The sequence below is a fragment of the Physeter macrocephalus genome, chromosome 5 (genome assembly GCF_002837175.3).
Source record: "Physeter macrocephalus isolate SW-GA chromosome 5, ASM283717v5, whole genome shotgun sequence".
Lineage (NCBI taxonomy): Eukaryota > Metazoa > Chordata > Mammalia > Artiodactyla > Physeteridae > Physeter > Physeter macrocephalus.
In genome coordinates, this window is record NC_041218.1 from 5,051,010 (window position 1) to 5,072,382 (window position 21,373).

At 41.6% G+C, this 21,373-nt stretch overlaps 1 protein-coding gene across 2 annotated transcripts in view; it reads left to right on the forward strand.

Moving 5' to 3' along the window:
• XRCC2 (X-ray repair cross complementing 2) overlaps positions 1-21,373 on the forward strand; it is a 165,612-nt gene that overhangs the window by 53,286 nt on the left and 90,953 nt on the right. For both annotated transcript variants that reach the window (XR_008617302.1, XR_008617301.1), the window contains exon 3: positions 1,354-1,396. The gene's annotated coding sequence lies outside the window, so the exon portion shown is untranslated. The remainder of the gene's footprint in view (positions 1-1,353; positions 1,397-21,373) is intronic.

Consider the following 21,373-nt stretch of genomic DNA (forward strand, 5'->3'; position numbering starts at 1 on the left):
ATTTACAATAGCCAGGAGATGGAAGCAACCTAAGTGTCCATCATCGGATGAATGGATAAAGAAGATGTGGCACATATATACAATGGAATATTACTCAGCCATAAAAAGAAACGAAATTGAGATATTTGTAGTGAGGTGGATGGACCTAGAGTCTGTCCTACAGAGTGAAGTAAGTCAGAAAGAGAAAAACAAATACCGTATGCTAACACATTATATACGGAATCTAGTGTGATTCTTCTAATCCTTTGTTTCCCATTAATTCCTGTGTCTACTGCTATGACTTAACCTCATACACTGGGTTGGATGTTTTTAAGTCTAGAGTCCTCTTCACTGTGAAACGAAACCAGGGCTTCAAGGAAGATTTTGGGATTAGAATGACAAGAGTTCAAATAAGGACAGTGGAATCAAGGCAGAATAACAAGTAGCCAGCAAGTCCTGCTCTACTAGGTGAAGTACTCCTAAGAAGGGGGCAGTTTAAATACCAGCTGGATTTCAGAGTTGTCCACTTCAAACTGAGATTGCCAGAGCTCCTGAAGCACACGGACTTCCCTTAAAGTTAGGTAGAAATAGAATGTGAAAGTTTAAGGTCAAGACCTTTTAGGATCTAGATTTTTATTTGAGGTCTTCCATGTTACTTGCACAAAACTTAAACATAATCAAATATATCGAGTTTGAATGATATTCTAGTTACTAAAATGGGATTTTAGTTACTAAAGAGTAAAACTGTCCTGCAGTTTTGAGGTAGCAAAGTCTGTAACACCTGATACATCTGTTGATGTCTTTGTCAACACCTTCTCATACCCAGATTTCCAGGTAGCTCAACAATTTCTGGATTACAGAAATTTACATAATTGAAAAGAAAAGAAAAAGTAGAGGGGAGAAATCAAAAGCATCCAGCTGAGATAAAGGATAAATAGGGAATGGAAAACAAAGGGAATAAAGAATAAAGAGACAAGTTTAGGAAAAAAATAGCAAAAGAATAGCAAAGGATAAGCAGTGGAGTAGAAACTGAGAGAATCAGATTCTAGGACCAGCTCTGCTATTAGTAAATTGTGTTGTCTTGGGCAAATCACTTTTCTTCCCTTCTTCCAGCTTTACTGGCCCATATAATTAGATACGTGTCTTCCTTTGGGTCAAATGACTAAGTATGAGTTCTAAGCATAAAACAATGAGGTTTGTTTTCCTTTGCAGTTTATAAAACCAGTCTCCTTACTCTATATTCGGGCTATTTTATGAAAACACTCTGAAAAAAAAATAATACTGAAAAAAAAGTAAATTTGCCAGTCACTGACAAGTTCTATTCTCTTGATGGCTTCCTGAGCCCAGTCACTGAAATTTATCTTTCACTTTCAGGTTCCTGCATGACCTCATGCCGATTCAGCAACACGTAGTAATGGTAAGAATTCCCTCCTACCAGTCTTCTAAACGAGAAGAGTTTTGATAACCAGTAACCTTAGAGACATAACTGTACTGTATAATCCGGGTCATTTCCCCTGGGCTCTTTCTGTGCCCTTCTGCAGCACTTCATCTAAAAACAAACAAACAAACAAACAAAAAAAGGCCCTTTAGGAACTTTTTTTAAAAATAAATAAATTTATTTATTTATTTATTTATTTTTATTTTTGGCTGTGTTGGGTGTTTGTTGCTGCGTGTGGGCTTTTCTCTAGTTGTGGAGAGCAGGGGCTACTCTTCCTTGCGGTGCGCGGGCTTCTCATTGGGTGGCTTCTCTTGTTGCAGAGCACAGGCTCTAGGCGTGCGGGCTTCAGTAGTTGTGGCACTCGGGCTCAGTAGTTGTGGCTCGCAGGCTCAGTAGCTGTGGTGCACGGGCTTAGTTGCTCTGCAGCATGTGGAATCTTCCCGGACCAGGGCTCAAACCTGTGTCCCCTGCATTGGCAGGTGGATTCTTAACCACTGCACCACCAGGGAAGCCCCCCCCTCAAGGAACTTTAAAGATTTCTTTATAATGTTATGGCATTTGAAATTATCTCAAATGTAAATTGAACAGCAGTACAGTACTACTTTGGGAAAAGCTGAATCTTAGACTATTTTAACAGAAATGCAGTTAATTATTACTTTCATATATGCACAGCGACTTCAACGACTTGTTGATGTCTGACTGTCTTTAATAAATGGATCATTTGTAATGAATCTGATTTTAAAGCAAATCAATACTCAAGTGCTTTAAAAAGTTGTTCTAGATTATATTTGAGGTAAATAACAAGTTAAGAGCACATAGTGGGACTTCCCTATGAAAAGAAGACTCTCTTTTGGGGCCAAAAGGAAACCATGATAGTATTTCACAGTGTAGTTTCCCAGTAGCGCTGGCAGGGTGGGGTGCATTTGGAGCGCTCAGTAGATCCCAGTGAATACGCCTACATCTCTTTGTACATGCGTACTCACCAGAAGGCAGTCTCTCTCTGCCGGGCCTTTCCCTAATGGATTTCCATTTCTATCGATCGGGGACTTAGATGCTGGCTAGTAATTAGTCCTAATCAGGCAGCAGGAGTTTCCTAAGGGGACTGCCAGCTAGCCTAATTGCTGGCAGCTGTGGGGCTGCTCAGCGCGCAGCTGCGGGGCACAGGCTGTTAACCCCCAGTGTCCCGGGCTCCACAAAGATGCTTGACCTAGCAAAATTCCTGCTGTGTGTGGCATGTGTTGGGATCAATGGCTTATCTTTATTTTGGAAAACTGTGCTGAGAAGCTTGGATTACTTTATCTCCAAAGATACTTTAGGATAAGGAGTGAACTATATAACCCTGCTCTATAGCAGAAATTCATAGAGGAACTGAAACAGGATTAAAAAAAAAAAAAGCTCTATCATGGAAATTCTCAAAAATTCACAGAAGTGGAATAGTATAATAAGCCCATACATCCATCAAACAATTCTCTACATACTGCCATTCTTTTTAATCTATTCCCCACCTCTGTTGTTGTTTTTTTTCTTTTTTACCGGAGTATTTTAAGGCAACTCTCAGACTTCATTTCACTTATAAGTGCTTTAGTGTATGATTCTAATATAAATATATATTTTTAAGTGTAACCACAAAACTATTACTACCCTCAACAAAATAGCTAATAATTCCTTAATATCACCCAATATCTAGGCAGGCTTCTATTTCCACAGCGTGTCAAAAATGCGTTTGGGTTTGTGTGAATCACGGATCTAGTCAAGGTGGTTGTGAGTGAGGTGACCATTTGCTGGAGAGAGTTTCATACTCTACATTTGGCAGATGGTACCCTCAAGGTGTTCTTTTATGTGTTCCCCATCTTTTCTGTAAATCCACAGGAAAATCTAGAAGCTTCATGAGAATTAGGTTTGGGTTTTTTCCAAGAATATTTTATAAGTGGTGCTATGAACTTTCTTTTGCTTCTTAGGAGGCACAAATGTCTAACTGTCCAATTTCAGTGATGTTAAAATTGATCAGTGAGTTCAAATGTTGTCAATCTGATGCATCCGTTACAAAGTTCCCCCATGAACTTTACCTGATAGCTTTAGCAGACATTTATAGTCATTGCCTAGAATGATTGTTTCATAAGGGGTTACTAAATGGTAGTATTCTAATGTTTTCATTCCTTTGGCATGTATTAGCCATGATCCTTGTAGAAAAGAATTTCCCCCTCGTGTTTGTAAAGGCAAGATAAATACTTGATTCCCTTCCTTTTTTTTAAAAATAAAAAATATTTATTTATTTGGCTGTGCCGGGTCTTAGTCGCAGAATGCGGGATCTCCATTGTCGTGAGTGGGATCTTTAGTTGTGGCATGCGGGCTCTTGGTTGCAGCACTCGGGATCTAGTTCCCTGATCAGGAATCGAACCGAGGCGCCCTGCATTGGGAGCGCGGAGACTTAACTGCTGGACCACCAGGGAAGTCCCTGACTCCTTTCCTTCATATCACATTGATTCCCTAAGCCACCTCATAATGTAACTATGAAAAAAATTTTTTGAGTATTATTATGAACTCATGGACTTTTATATGTATGATGTGTTTCAATCCAATGTAGTCCTAGCTTTTTTAATGCTAAAATCATCCCAGATTTAATCAGTGGTGCTTTTCAAATTTATTCTGTACCTTTTTGACTTGTCTTTATTAGTCTTTGAAATTTTTCTGCCCTATGCCTGGAATAACAGTTTTCCAAGGAGCCCTGGTTCCTCTTAGTAAACTGGGCATGATGGGTGTTCCTTGCTAATGGATTGTCGTTGCTTCTAGTCCAACACACTATGTTTAAAGCAACAGAATGAACCTGTATTAAATTCAGGTTTGTTTTAGTCTCCTGCAGATGTTTATACATCTGTACTCATCTTAATCTTCCTCCTTCCTGTCCCCAAGGAACAAGTGTTCGGTAGTTCTTCGTAAGCTTTTGGTATCTCTAGTTCCAGGACAAACTGTCAATCCCCTCCTCACTCGGCTCCTTCTTCATCTTACCCCCCATCAGTGAATCAGAGACGGCCACCATTGCTTCCCTGTCCCCTATCTTCTCTCCCAAACTACACTGAAAGCTTTCTGAAAGCAAGAATGTTTTCTACTTCTTTTGGAATCCTCCGTAATGCTGAGCACAGAGTAGGTTTTCAGTAAACTTTTGCACGAGCTGTGAATTGTCACAGGTCCCAGTCTGTGCGGCTAATTCCGTGGTAACATTCCTTTCTCTGCTCTACATCAGTCTCTCATCCAGGGACCTTTTTTTTTTCCTCCAACACGAAAGAAGCATCATTCCACAACCATTTTATAAAGATGGAATAAAATAAAACTCTGTAATTGATTCTGTTCCAAAGAAGCCATGCATTAAGGAAGAAAAACCGTGCCTTGAGGAGCTGTCGGCTTCATTACCTGCTCTGCAGCAAGCCACTTGGGAGGGCAGTCAGACTTTGCGGGGAGGTGCCAGTTAATGACCTCCACCTGCCCTGAAGCACACTCCAGCCCCACACCTCTACGGTGCTGACAGAAGCCACTGGGGGAAATCTTTGCTCAGTTCCTTGATATTTCAGAAACAACATACCATTAACGATTTCTCATGTTTTCTAACTCCATATTTAAGGAAGATTATTTCATAGAGCCAAATAAGATGACCCCAAGATAAACCATCTGTATAACCAGATAGCCACTGGACACTAACTATGGATGTCCTGTGTGGGTCTTAGCAGTGGGGTGACCTCAGGAGGAGCAGGTAAAAATAGTACCCAGTCCTCCACCCCAGAGAGGCTTGGACCCCCGAGATAGGAGCTCCAGAATTAACCCCCATTGGTATTTCTTCATTGAGTTTCTAATCACATGCTTCATCCATTGTACTATGGATTTTTTTTTCCAGCTTAATTAGTAGGTAGAGTCTTTATGTAATGTGGATATTGTATGCTAAGGACAGACAACCCAATTAGCTTCAGAAAGGAGGGAATTCATGGACTCTCACAATTGGGAGTCCAGGAGTAGCTCTAAACTCTGGCACAAGTGCATCCAGGGACCCAAGCAATTACGTCGAAACTTGTCTGCATTTACCTTTTACTTCTGCTTATTTCTGTTTGTCTTGGTTTGATCCTTCTGGAGTTAGGTTTTCCTTATGTAGCCAAAAACATTGATGGCAACAGGAAACTTCAAAGCCCACAGCTGAGGTATGTTTTTCTGTAGCTCCAAAGCTTAAGAGACTCTAATTAGCCGACTTGATTCAAATGTCTGAGAAATGATGGGACCAAAGAATGGGGGTCCTGAACAACTCAACCTATTACATTCAGTATATATGTGACCTTTCTAAGCCTCAGTTTTCCCACCTGTAAAATGGAATAATCATAATCATACCAATTGATTGTAATTAGATAATTCATGTAAAATGCTTAGTATACTTCCTGGCATATAACAACCCCTGTATTAATGTTGGCTCTTATTATTTTTTTAATCATTTATGCTTTTCCTAGATGGTCATCTTTTATTTATTTATTTTTTAAAAAATATTTATTTATTTATGTGGCTGCATTGGGTCTTCGTTGCGGCGCACAGGCTTCTCTGTAGTTGTGATGTGCGGACTCCAGAGCGCACGGGCTCAGTAGCTGTGGCACTCGGGCTCTAGAGCACACAGGCTTAGTTGCCCCGCGGCATGTGGGATCTTAGTTCCCCGACTAGGGATCGAACCCACGTGCTCTGCATTGGAAGGCAGATTCTTAACCACTGGACCACCGGGGAAGCCCCGGGGAAGCCCCGGGGAAGCCCCTAGATAGTCATCTTTTAATGTTATTTATGGTATCTCCCGCTGAACAGAGGCTTAAATTCTTTTCTGTCCAAATCTAAAAATCTGTTCTTTATGGTTTCTGGGTGGTGTCATGCAGGAGCAGAGCCTTCCCTGTACCCCCAAATTACAAAAATATCCTCCTGAACTTTCTTCTGGTATTTTTGTAATTTTCTTTTTAATGTTTAAATCTTTACTTCATGAACCTAATATAATGTTATATGTCACTTATACCTCAATTTTTTAAAAAGAGGAGGGAGGGACTTCCATAGTGGTCCAGCGGCTAAGACTCTGAGCTCCCAATTCAGGGGGTCTGGGTTCAATCCCTGGTCAGGGAACTAGATGCCCCATGCTACAACTAAGAGTTTGCATGCTGCTACTAAAAAGATTCTGCATGCCGCAACTAAAGATCCCGCGTGTCACAACTGAGACCCAGTGCGGCCAAATAAGTAAATAAATATAAATTTTAAAAAATAAAAATAAAAAGAGGAGGGAAAAAAATTCTTCTTTTCTCCATTAATGTGAAATTTAATCTTTTTTTTTAAACATCTTTATTGGAGTATAATTGCTTTACAATGTGAAATTTAATCTTTATCTGGTGCTAAGTTCCTGCTATGAACTGACTTGTTTCTAATTTATTCTGTTTGATTCTTTATTTCTTTCTATGCCAGTTTTAATTGTCATAGTTTTATGGTAAATTATATTTAGGAGGGCAAGTCTCCCCTGCCATCATTCTTCTTTTTGAAAATGTATTTGGCTGTTCTCCCACTCTCTGCTGTTCCAAATAAACTTTAGAATCAACTTATAAAGACACAATTAAAAATTCATTAGGATTTTATTTAAAATTGCATTGAATTTATGGAACTATTTGGAAAGAATTAGTATCTTCATAATAACGAGTCTTCCTGTCTAGACACCAAAATAAATCTCCATTTTTTCAGGTATTCTTCATGTTCTTGAGTAAGTTTAAGAGCGTTCTTTTACAGGAACATAAGTAACCTATTTACTGTTATGCTTATTCCTAAATACTTTGTGTTTTTTGTGGGTTTTGTTTTTGTTTTGTTTTTGCTACTGAATAGAATTCTTTTCCATTAAATTTTCTAATTTATGGTATTATTGTCATGGCTATTAATGTTTGCGTTTCATTTATAATTGGTTATCCTACTGTGCTCTTTTTATCTGAAAGTCTTAGTTTTTCCGTGGATTTTTGTAGGTTTTGTAAGTGGCCAATCAGGTCATCTGTCAATAATGATAAGGAGGCCACTCCCTTCTGTAAATTTCCTCCCCTCTCCTTGTTTTACCACATTGGTTGTGTCCTGCAGTGAAACAGTGGCAGTAGTTATGATACAGCATTCCTGTCTTGTTCCTGGCCCCATCTTTTCACCTTTAAGTACAGCATTTGTGTTGACATCTTTATCAAAGTGAAGAAACTTTGTCTATTTCTAGGTTACTAAGTGTTTTTCAGGACTGGTTGTTGCAGCTATTGAAATACTTCTGTGTTTCTGCTTTTCTTTAATAGTACAGCGAATTACATTGGTAGTAGATTTCACAATTTTATGTCTCCCTGCATACTAACCTTTTTTATTTTTCATTGAAGTATAATTGACATACAATGTTATATGAATTTCAGGTGTACAATATAGTGATTCTACATTTATATCCATTACAAAGTGATCACCACCATAAGCTAGTTCCTATCTGTCACCATTTCAAGTTACTACAGTATTACTGACAACGTCCTTTCCTATTCTGTATGTTGCAGCCCCTATTTTGCCCATCCCTCCACTCCACTCCTCTCTGGCATCCACTAGTTTGTTCTCTGTATCTGTGATTCTTTTTCTGTTCTGTTTTGTTCATTTGTTTTATTTTTTTAGATTCCACATGTAAGTGAAATCATATGATACTTACTAATCTTTTAATTGATTGCTGGATTTGATTTCCTAATATTTTATTTGGCACTTTTGCATCTATGTTTATAGTTTTCCTTTTTGTATCATTGGCCAAATTTTTTTAAATTAATTAATTTATGTATTTATTTATTTTTGACTTTATTGGGTCTTCGTTGCTGTGTGTGGGCTTTCTCTAGTCGTGGCGAGCAGGGGCTACTCTTCGTTGTGGTGCGTGGGCTTCTCGTGGCGGTGGCTTCTCTTGTTGCGGAGCACGGGCTCTAGACGTGCGGACTTCAGTAGTTGTGGCTCGTGGGCTCTAGAGCGCAGGCTCAGTAGCTGTGGCGCACGGGCTTAGTTGCTCTGCGGCACGTGGGATCTTCCCGGACCAGGGCTCGAACCCGTGTCCCCTGCATTGGCAGGCGGATTCTTAACCACTGCACCACCAGAGAAGTCCATGGCCAAATTTTTGATCAAGGTTATGCTAGCCTTGTAGAATGAATTGAAATTCTTTCTGTTTGTTTTTTTTGCTACTATCTGGAACAGTTGAATAACAAAAAAAAATTATACTATCTATAACTCTTTGGAAGATTTGATACAGTTTACCCATTATAACATGAAACTGACTTGGAGTATTTTGGGGAGATAAATCTGTGACTACATTTTCCATTTTTTTTTATACTTATTGGTTTATTCATGTTTTCCTAAAAATTTTGAAACAAGCATATCTATATTTTCAAATTTATTGATACAAAGTTACAATAGATTTCTTTTCCTTATTTACTTGATCTTTTAATTTTTTAAAAATATTTAATGTCTCTACTTGTCATTGCCTTGTCAAATTTTAATATTTCTAGCAGTTTTTGCTTTATGATTTTAAAGCTATGTTGCTCAGTTCATAAAGAATCATTATAGTTATATCTTCTTAATGAATATCTTTTTTTAATATAAATATCTATTTTTAGTCCCATTAATGCTTTTGCCCATTAATGCTTTTGCCCACTAATGCTTTTGCAAGTCCTACTTTCTTTGTTTTTCCTTGTCTATCCATCTCTGTATTTTCAGCCCTCTTGTGGAATTTTATTTTGGATGTGCTCCTTATAAAAAGCATGTAACTTTTAAAAATGCAATCTAGGGGCTTCCCTGGTGGCGCAGTGGTTGAGAGTCCACCTGCCGATGCAGGGGACACGGGTTCGTGCCACGGTCCGGGAAGATCCCACGTGCCGCGGAGCGGCTCGGCCCGTGAGCCATGGCCGCTGAGCCTGCGCGTCCGGAGCCTGTGCTCCGCAACGGGAGGGGCCGCAACGGTGAGAGGCCCGCGTACCGCAAAAAAAAAAAAAAATGCAATCTAGGATTTTTTTGTATCTTAATAGAATTTAGTCTATTTAATTTTTTACTTAGCCTGTTTAAATTTTTAATGATCCTTGATATGACTGGTCTGATTTTTAATATCTTCATGTTTTCTATTTCAGTATATGTCTTGTAAAATTTAAAAATTTTTAATGATCCTTGATGTGGCTGACCTAATTTTTAATATCTTCATGTTTTCTATTTATCTTGCTTTTTATAGTTTTGCTTCCCCCCCCCCACCTTTTGCTGCATTGATCTAATTTTCTTTATTCCCTTGCCCCCTCAGTTTAGTAATTCTACTTTATTTTGTTATTCTACTGGCTATATCGGTTTAGCTTGCGTTTGTAGTGAAAGAGAAAAACACTGTATACCAATAAGTACTTAACACATTCTCTTAAGCAAAATGATGACTACAGTAGCAGTAGCATTAACAAAACTATCTAAATCTTCTAAATCCACGTCACTTGTCTGACATCATCTAAAACAAAGTTCCTAATTTTAAGGTTCTCCAAATTGACTTTCTCCTTTTGATTCTCTTGCTGCCCACTTATTTGAACTCTGCTGCCTTTCTTAATACCTCTTCCCACACATTGCCCATGACATTCTATATTTGGCTGCTGTTCTTAGAAATGGAATTCTCTTGTCATCTAGCTTATCATTTAGCTCCCTCCATTGCTGACACAGTCTCTATTCACTCAAACTTAAAAGTGGAAAGCATAAGTAGTTTCAAAAATTCATTCATTTGGGACTTCCCTGGTGGTGCAGTGGTTAAGAGTCCACCTGCCAATGCAGGGGACACAGGTTTGACCCCTAGCCTGGGAAGATCTCACAAGCTGTGGAGCAGCTAAGCCTGTGTGCCACAACTACTGAGCCTGCGCTCTAGAGCCCTCAAGCCACAACTACTGAGCCCATGCACCTCAACTACCGCGCCCGCGTGCTGCAGCTACCGAAGCCAGCTTGCCTAGAGCCCGTGCTCCACAACAAGAGAAGCCACCGCAATGAGAAGCCTGTGCACCTCAGTGAAGAGTAACTCCTCCTCGCCACAACTAAAGAAAGCCAGCCCGCAGCAACAAAGACCCAACACAGCCAAAAAAAATAAAGTAAATAGAAATTAAAAAAAAAAAATTTGGACTTCCTCGGTGGCGCAGTTGTTAAGGATCCGCCTGCCAGTGCAGGGGACATAGGTTCAATTTCTAGTCCGGGAAGATCCCACATGCCATGGAGCAACTAACCTTGTGCTCCACAAGTACTGAGCCTGTGCTCTAGAGCCCGCGAGCCACAACTCCTGAGCCCATGTGCCACAACTACTGAAGCCCACGCGCCTAGAGCCCGTGCTCCGCAACGAGAAGCCACCGCAATGAGAAGCCCGCACGCCACAACGAAGAATAACCCCCGCTCGCTGCAACTAGAGAAAGCCTGCGCACAGCAACGAAGACCTAACACAGCCAAAAATAAAACTCATTCATTCAACTAATACTGAATTTAGGTACAACAGTGAACAGATGAAGGTGGCGTGGACAGTAAAGAGATAATAGCAAATACATAAACAAATAAGTATATAATACAAGGTCAGATGGTAACAAGTTCTATGAGGAATAGTAAAGAAGAGAGAGATGATAGGTGATGATGAAATTGCTGTTTTAGGTAAGGTGGTTAGGGAAGGCATCTCTGAGGAGATGACATTTCAGCAGAACAGACATTCTGGAAAAGGCAAAACTCTGGTGACCATAAAAAGATCAGTAGTTGCCAGGGATTTGGGAAGAGAGAGGGAAGGATGAATGCACAGAACAAAGGGGATTTTTAGGGCAGTGAAACTATTCTGTATGATGCTGCGATGGTGGATACGTGTCATTATACATTTGTCCAGACTTATAGAATGCACATCACAAAGAGTGAACCTAATGTAAACTACGGACTTTAGTTAAAACTAAACTATAGACTTTGGTTATATATTAATAATTATAAATATTGGCTCATCAATTATAGCAAAAATAGAAAAAAGAAAAGGAAGCAGGAAGTATTATGCATCTTCTGTTAGGTTCACAACCAGCAAAAGCAAGCTCACTCAGGGACTTCCCTGGTGGTCCAGTGGGTGAGACTCCACATTCCCAGTGCAGGGTGTCCGGGTTTAATCCCTGGTCAGGGAATTAGATCCCACATGCATGCCACAACTAAGACGTCCTCATGCCGCAGTGAAGATACTGTGCGCCACAAGTAAGACCCAGCGCAGCCTAAATAAATAAATAAATACATAAATATTTTTTTTAAAAGGGAAAAAAAGCAAGCTGACTCAGGTAAACGTGGAAAAGACTGGAGAACTGCCCCAGCCAATGCTTAGAACTTGCCGAGAGCTGAGCAGAAAAAGGAGGTGCCGTTACTCCAGTCTGACTTGGTGGTTTATCCTCTGGCGTCTTTTAAAGATCAGCTTCAGATCCTTCAAATCATTGCCTAAACAAGGCCACTTTTTTTTTTTTTTTTTTTTTTTTTGGTTCTAAAAGCAACCTCTTAGAAATCAAGATCTTCCGCGGAGGCCAGCACCTTCATCTGTAATTCACATGTGCTGTCCCAGGCCTTGGAGTGGCTCCTGAGACTCAGATATCCTACTCTTTATGGAGAAAGTGATCACTCATGATAGGCAGGCCAGGCTCTTACTTGCCTTACTTTTTGGTAGTTTATCACAAATAAACATCCCCCAAATATCCTGCTGATGTCAATAGATATAGTGGCTTTGGGGCTTTATTAGTTTTTCAAAGACTATAAATTGCTTACAATTTCAGGGTCTAAATAAAATGGGTTTGTTACATCACTGCATAAAAAATAAATTTATGATATTTATTCCTCTAGGTTTAACATATCAAGCCATGCAAGCAGAGCACATTTTAAATGAATCGCAGTTTATTATTCCCACTGTTTGAAAAACACATTCTTGCTACACAGTCTTTGCTTGAGGTCTCTGTGCATATGCGCACGCCGTCAGGTCTTTACTTTGGGATTTTACCGCAATGCTTCGGGGGTAAGGCTGTAGTCTCTTGCTGTGACTGAGCCACATGGTTTCCAAAGGCCAGTGGGCAGGTTAGGCGTGTGCAGTAGCACAAATTACCTTGGTTAAGAGTCTTTATAAACTAATAGGAAAAACACTAAAACTCAATAGAAAAATGAGCCGTGTGTAAACAGACAATTCTCAGAAAGTACACAAATCACTTAAAAAATCATTAAAAATGATCAGCCTAACTGGTTATCCAGAAATGCAAGTTAAAATAATATGGAACATCATTTTTAGTCAATTAAAGATAATAATCAATATTGGGGAGAGTGAAATTAAATTTTCAAGCACTATAGTAGACGGGAAAGTCAGTACAAATGTGAGCAGCAGTTTGGAAATCCATTTTTTTTTTTTTTTTTTTTTTTTTTTTGCGGTACGCGGGCCTCTCACCGTTGTGGCCTCTCCCGTTGCGGAGCACAGGCTCCGGACGCGCAGGCTCAGCGGCCACGGCTCACGGGCCCGGCCGCTCCGCGGCACGTGGGATCTTCCCGGACCGGGGCACGAACCCGCGTCCCCCGCATCGGCAGGCGGACTCTCAACCACTGCGCCACCAGGGAAGCCCGGAAATCCATTTTTAGATCCTTAAAATCCATATCCTTTGATCTGGAAATTCCCCTTCTCAGACTATCTCCAAAAAATTTCTTTAATTATAGAAAATCATATATTAAAATGATCAAGTTATTATTTATAATAGCAAATATAATTGAAAAAAACCTTATTATTTAAAAATAAAAATTGGATAAATAAGTTAAAACATATTCATATAATCAGATACTATGCAACCATTTAAAGTGATGTTTTTTAGCTATTTTGCTTTTGATGATTCTCCAAGTTTCTGCCATCTGCCTAACACCTAGGGTCGTCTTCTCTAAATGTACCATAATAAATTTAGCCTATTTCCTATCGGAGACATTTAGGTTATTTCCAAGTGTTTTTCCTTTTAAAAAAAATTTTTTTTGATGTGGACCATTTGTTTTTAAGTCTGTATTGAATTTGTTAAAATATTGCTTCTGTTTTGTTTTGTTTTTTTTTTTTGCCAGGAAGCATGTGGGATCTTAGCTCCCCAACCAGGGATCAAACCCACACCCCCTGCATTGGAAGGCAAAGTCTTAACCCCTGGACCACCAGGGAAGTCCCTTTTTTCCATTTCAGACAGCACTCAAGCAATAATTTATGTGAACGTTCAGATGCACACCACAGACCAAGAAACATCTTTAAAGATGTCTTCAAAAGCAGATCTACTCTTGGGATCCCATGCAGAGCTGCTGGGTCTCTGAGCCAGTCCCAGAAGCTTGGCAGAGCCCCAGCCTCCATCACTCCTTCCAGACCCAGAAGAAATGTTCAGTCACTCTTATGATCACACCTCCCAGGACCTCATGTTTGTATCAAAACGTCATGTTTATCTTCCCTAAAGTCTCCACAAGCAAATCTGGAAACTGCTCAGGGACAAGTGTACTTGCTCCCGGGAAGAGAACTAAATCCCTCTGAGGTGTTTGCGGGCGACTGTGCCGCAAGAGACAGGGAGCAAACGCTGAGTTTTTGTCTAGGAAGGAATTGAAGGATTCCCGAGCGTAGCTGAAGATGCAAAGGGAAAGAGACAGGCAAATGAGGTTACCTGAGGGGGTCCCTGGGCAAGACACCATATTCATACCCTCGTACCCATTTATGTGCTTTTCGGTTGGTTTGTTTCTTGTGCTATAGCCAAATGTTCTGTGCCAGCCCCCACCAGCGATGCAAACCTGAACTAGGAGGACCAGGAAAGGAGTAGGTTAAAGCTATGAGGGTTTGGTTTTGCTGTGCTTTGATTTGACAGGAGAACCAACGTTACAGCAGGAGCCTAAAGTGGCAACTCCTTGGTTTAGGACTCGGGTTGCAAGTAAGAAAAACCAACTCAACTAGGGACAGGCTGGGGTCTGAGTGAACTTACCCGTTTAGAGGCAATAAGGGGAATGAAGGGTTAGCCTGAAGAGAACTAGCTTCCTTTTGCATCTCTTTTGAGTCCATTACTGGCTCTCCCAGGCAGAGGAGAGGGGAGCCTCTTCTGGGAAAGGGTGCTCAGTGAGCTAGGGGTGCAGCAGACTCTGAGTCACCCAAATTCCCCACATGGCCCTGTTCAAGTACAGGATGCTAGTCTCTCCTGATTGGAGTCCTGACGCTCGCGTGGTAACAGTCCTTGGCCCGTTGTAGGTCGTTAGGAGGACAGGACAGGAGCAGAGGCTGCAGAGACCTGGCGGCTCCAGTAGCAGTTATTGGAGCTCATGCTCAGAGCTGTGAGACATTCCCTGGTTCTTTGCAAATGCCTTAAGCCAAAATTTAAGACTTTGAGTTTATAGTCTGTTTCTTTTTTGTCCCCAGTGTATTTAAAAGCACCCGTACAACGCTGCAGGGTTTGACCATCTCGTTACTGTAGATTGTTCCAAGGCTGTGGCCATTTATTCCCCACAGCCTTGCCTTCAATGGACATGTCCTTCCAGTCAACCACAAAGTGCTCATGGAAGTAACAGTTTTGCCGCTGATGCTGTGAGTGCTGGAGCTCCACCCCGAACACTAAATGCCTTCTCCCTGTCCTCAGACCCACTCAGATCAGACGACAAACCTTGGGCCCCGTTTTCCCAAAAGCCTGGTGCCTCCCACCACTCCTGGTACCGGTACTGTAAGGGTCAGGGTTTCAATTACCAAAACCAAACGCAAAACGGAATCCGCCACGGCTAATTCAAGCAGAAAAAGCCAGAAGCAGAAAAGGATTTACTGCAAGCATCAGGAGACTCACAGACTCATCCTGAGGCTGGAGGAACAGATCTGAGGCTGAGCTTCCAAAGCAGCTCTCAAAGCCACACCCACCCGCCAGCCGAGGCCTCTACTGAGAGTCAAACGTGGGAAACTCGACTCCCCTCCTAACAGGCAGGCGGAAGCACTTCCAGCACAGATGCCACGTCCGCATCTGGGACTCACTGTCAGCTCTGTGACTGTACCGTCACCAGCACCGGCGAAGCAGATCCCCACACGGAGCCTATTTTATCGACTGGTCACAGTTAAGTCAAAGCCTAGCATAGGTGCCCCTGGAGGGTACAGCCTAGGAACTCTGTCCCTATCCTCAACACGGAGAAGAGGAACTTGAGTTCTGACTCTGGGGAGGAGAGGCACGTTTCACAGGGTGGAAGTTTATCCAACTGTAGGAAGACATTCGAAGAGTGATGGGCAGGCCCACAAATATCCACTACGAGGACAGACCTGGCTCACGTCAGCAGCTCACGTCAGCACTGCTGGGCTCCGGTTACACCCAGGTTGTATTGTCCTTTGGAAGACGGTACGCTGGGGGGAGTCCCTCGGGGGTCCTGCTTCTCCCCAGCAGTGCACTGCGAGGCAGGTGCTTGACCTCCCTGTCTGAGAGAGTTCACCTGTACATGAGAAATCTGAATTAGATCTGAATTAGATCATCTCCACAGGGCCAGAGTTCTACTATCGGATACTTCCCTTAATGGAAATCCATGATACTGTACTGTCATTGTGAATGGAAGGGACAGCAAGCCACTATATTAGCACCTGCCACTGTCCCTGGAACTGTGCGATTTGTCCAAGGCAGGCATGGATCTTGCCCTCTAGAAGTTTGCTCAAGGATCAACAATAATTACTAGGTAGGAACATGCAGGAAATGCATTGTACAAAGATGTAAGGAGATGAACCAGTTCATCGTGAACATCACCTTAACAGAGAATGTAGTGATGGGACTTGCATGGTGAGAGGAAATACTGTTTTTCCCCCAAGTAATGGGGCGTCACAGGTCTTATGAATGATGGAGGAACAACCTGGAGCACTGAGGCAACCGCTTTCTGGAGGTGTCACGGTTAGGATTCCAGCTGTAGGCAGCGTGTGCAAATGCACCAAGATAACGTTACTTCTGGGAAGCGTGAAAGGGGTGAGGGAGATGAATGCAAGAACGCACAGAGGCAAGGGAAGTCAAAGGGCAAAGGCCGGTTTGGGGAATAACCGGAGCCGCTGAGCCTTTACCTGAAAGGCATTGGAGAATTCCACCTCCAGACACCAGTCAAAGCCATGGACCCTAAAATTGACCAGGGCTGCTTCAGTACACTTACAGGTTACCAGTGACATGAATGTTAATACCTGGTGGCTCCAACTAGCACTTCTAAAAGTTCTAATTAATCTCACTAGAGAGAAACTGGCAAGCACTCTGGAACAGATGAGAATCACAGGCTCCTTGCAATGGCTGTGTGCCAGCTCATCTGGGATCCTGCAACGATTTGCCCTCGCTGTCTCAGCTCCATAAAGGGGCTAATAATTAGCATTTGGAAGCTAAGTCACACTTCCCCATTGGATGCCATTTGCTGATTGCGAATTAATTAATTAATTGATGAGCAGGTCTGCTAGCACTGGCTAGTAAAGACTGTCAAGGCGCTGTCCTGCTGCCCCCGCGCACACCCTGGGGGGAGAATTTCCATAACCTCCTTGAAAGCCAGGCTACATCTTAGACGTGTGTGTGTGTGTGTGTGTGTGTGTGTGTGTGTGTGCGCACACCCTGGGGGGAGAATTTCCATAACCTCCTTGAAAGCCAGGCTACATCTTAGACGTGTGTGTGTGTGTGTGTGTGTGTGTGTGTGTGTGTGTGTGTGGCTTGCACAGTGCTCTGCACACAGAAAACCCCTGTGGGGTAAATGGATGGCTATGTGGACGAATAGACAGATACATGAAAATACAAACGTCCTAGTTTTCTCCCATGTCATAAAATTATTTTTAAACTTTAGCTTGAAAGAGGACTTAATATCACCCAACCTGATTTCATTTTAAGACTAAGGAAACAAGAGAATATATACGTGACCTCAGCTGTTAAGAACACAGGCTAACCTATATGGGAAAAGAATCTGAAAAAAGAATAGATACATGTGTATGTATAACTGAATCACTTTGCTGTACACCTGATATTAATACAACATTGTACATCAACTATACTCCAATATAAAATAAAAATTAAAAAAAAAAAAGAACAGTCTAAACCATAAATTCAGTCTTTTTCCAGTAGAGAAAGGTGTATGGTCTGCCCACCTTGAGCCCCTGCACAATGCTGTGTAGACCCTTTGCCTCACCCAAGCTGGATATACTGACACTCCTACAGGAGGTGATTGGAAATTGAACCAGAATAAGGGAGTGGCTGGGGGTGTGGGAAGGTCATTCACAGAGGAGTCCTCTGGCTCATGGGCAGCACTGACCATGAAGAAGGGGGAGTCTTGCAACGTTTTGAAGAATTCTGTAAACTTTCTATGTAACTGCAATGTAGAAATGAGAATGGCCCCATCACAAGACTTTCCATGCACCTGCCCCTGCCCTTGAGAGCTATTTCAGACAATTTTCAGACCGTTTCAGAGTCTAGTTTTAGAATTCAGTATCATCGCAGATTATTTAAAACCTATGATGGAATTAATTTTAAGATGATGACTCTTCTTCAATGAAAAAAAAAAGTTAAAATCAAATTAGCTGATTCAGGTTTCCTGGAAGATTACAAAGATTTAAAATTTTAAACTGTTGACCAAAATGAGGGAATGAGGCCTGGGAACATTTATCTTCGTTTTCCATGAGGCATAGATACTAACCCCCTAGATTTATATTGCACTTTGAATATTTCAAGTCTGTTATCTTATTTGATTATCTGAGGTGGGTACAGAAAATGTCACTATCCCATTTTAACAGATAATGAAACTGAACTCTGGAAATTGAAATAAGTTCATCATGAAATCACAAGAGAAACCACTGCAATGCGAAGCCCGCACACCGCAACGAAGAGTAGCCCCAGCTCGCCGCAACTAGAGAAAGCCCGTGCGCAGCAACGAAGACCCAACGCAGCCAAAAATAAAATAAATAAATTTATAAAAAATATATATATATATTGGGGTGCAGAAAAAGCATTTGACGGAATTTATCATCCATTCCTAAGAAGGATACTTCTTCAACCTGAAAAAGGGCATCTATGAAAAACATACAATTAACATCATACTTAATGGTGAGAGACTGAATGCTTTCCTCTAAGATTAGGAAAAAAGCAAGGATGTCTATTCTTTTTTTATCTTTTTAAGATGTTGTGAGATTTATTTAAAAAAAATTTTTTTTTGATGTGGGCCATTTTTAAAGTCTTTATTGGATTTGTTACAATATTGCTTCTGTTTTTATGGGGGGTTTTTTGTTTGTTTTTTAATTTTTTGGCCCCAAGGCATGTGGGATCTTAGCTCCTAGTCCCGGGATCGAGCTCACACCCCGTGCATTGGAAGGCAAAGTCTTAACCACCGGACCACGAGTAGACACCCAACGATGTCTACTCTTTTTTTTGGCTGCATTGGGTCTTCATTGCTGCACGCGGGCATTCCTCTAGTTGCAGCGAGCGGGGGCTACTCTTTGTTGCGGTGCGCGGGCTTCTCATTGCGGTGGCTTCTGTTGTTGCGGAGCACAGGCTCTAGGCGTGAGGGCTTCAGTAGTTGTGGCACGTGGGCTCAGTAGTTGTGGCTCTCAGGCTCTAGAGCGCAGGCTCAGTAGTTGTGGTGCACGGGCTTAGTTGCTCCACGGCATGTGGGATCTTCCAGGACCAGGGCTTGAACCCGTGTCCCCTGCATTGGCAGGGAGATTCTTAACCACTGTGCCACCAGGGAAGCCCAGGATGTCTATTCTTATCACTTCTTTTTAACAGTGTACTGGACGTTGCAGCCAGGGCAGTAAGGCCCAAAAAGTAAATAAATAAAAGAAAGGAAGCAGTAAAGGAAAGGAAAAATAAAGCTCTCTCTATTCATAGATGACATGATCATCTATGTAGAAAATTTGATGGAATCTATAAAAAAGCTAATAGAACTAGTAAGAATTAAGCAATATTTTAGGATACAATATCATTTACAAAAATCAGTTGTATTTCTATATGCAGACAATGAACAATTGGAATTTGAAAAATAGTAACATTTATGATAGCATCAAAACATGACAAAAGATGTGTAATATCTGTACACTGAAAACAAAACATTGCTGAAAGAAGTTAAGGAAGACCTAAATAAATGGAGAAATATGTTTATTTGGAAGATTCAATATTGTTAGAGTCACAACACAACCCCAATCAGAATCCCAGCAGGCTTTTTTGTAGATATTGACAAGCTGATTTTAAAATCCATATGGAAATGCAAAGGACCTACAACAGCTGAAACAACTTCAAAGAGGAAGTTTGAGGAATTGCATTACCTGACTTTAAGACTTATTTTAAAGCTACAGTAATGAAGACAACAATGTGATATTGGTGTAAAAGTAGACAAACAGATCAATAGAACAGGAGTCTGGAAATAAACCCATACATTTATACAGACATCAGTTGATTTTCAACAAACATACAAAGGCAATTTAGAGAAAGGATAGTCTTTTCAACAGGTGGTGCTGGAACAGTTTGATATCCGTATGCAAAAACAATAACTTAGACCTTATACCATACACAAATATTAACTCTGATTGTAAAACCTAAAACTTGTAGAAGAAAACACGTGAGGGACTTCCCCAGCGGTCCAGTGGTTAAGAACTAAGATCCCACATGCTGTGCAGTGTGGCCAAAACATAAAAAAAAAAGAAAAGAAAAAGAAAACACAGGAGAAAATCTATTGACCTTGATGTATCAAAGATTTCTTAGTTAGGGACTTCCCTTGTGGCACAGTGGTTAAGAATCCACCTGCCAATGCAGGGGACACAGTTTTGAACCCTGGTCTGGGAAGATCCCACACGCCATGGAGCAGCTAAGCCCACGAGCCACAACTACTGAGCCGATGTACTGCAACTACTGAAGCCTGAGTACTCTAGGGCCTGCATGCCACAACTACTGAGCCCACGTGCTGCAACTACTGAGCCCACGTGCTGCAACTACTGAAGCCCCTGCGCCTAGATCCTGTGCTCCACAGCAAGAGAAGCCACCGCAATGAGAAGCCCACACACCACAATGAAGAGTAGCCGCTGCTCGCCACAACTAGAGAAAGCCCGAGAGCAGCAATGAGGACCCAACACAGCAAAAAAAAAAGAAAAAAAAAAAGATTTCTTAGATAGAAAACCAAAAATATAATCCACAAATGAAAATATATATATATATCTGAAAAAGAACTTATATCCAGAAATACATTCTTTTTCTTTTTCTTATGACTCTCAGAACTCCAATAATAAAAAAGTAAATGGAATTCCCTGGCTGTCCAGTGGTTAGGACTCCGCACTTCCACGGGTTCGATCTCTTGTCAGGGAACTCAGATTCCACGAGCCGCCCAGTGTGGCCAAAAAAAAAAGAAAGAGGACTCCCCTGGTGGCGCAGTGGTTAAGAATCCGCCTGCCAACGCGGAGGACATGGGTTTGAACTCTGGTCCGGGAAGATCCCACATGCCGTGGAGTGACTAAGCTGGTGTGCCACAACTACTGAGCCTGCTCTCTAGAGCCTGCGAGCCACAACTACTGAGCCCATGTGCCACAACTACTGAAGCCCACGTGCCTAGAGCCCATGCTCTGCAACAAGAGAGGCCACCGCAATGAGAAGCCCACTCACGGCAACGAAGAGTAGCCCCCGCTCACCACAACTAGAGAAAGCCCACACGCAGCAAAGAAGACCCAGCGCAGCCAAAAATAAATAAATAAATAAATTAATTAAAAAAGAAAGAAGGAAGCCAGATATAAGAGAATCCATGTCGCCTGATTACATTTCTATAGATTTCTAGAGAATACAAGCTAATCTACAGGAACAGATCAGCGGTTGCCTTGGTGGGACACAACTGGTATTCAGTGAGGAGTGGGGAGAGGCAGAAGGGATGGATTATAAGAGGGCGTGCGGAAACTTTGGGGGGCGCCTACGCTCGTTATCTCGTGTTGGCAGTTCACAGTAT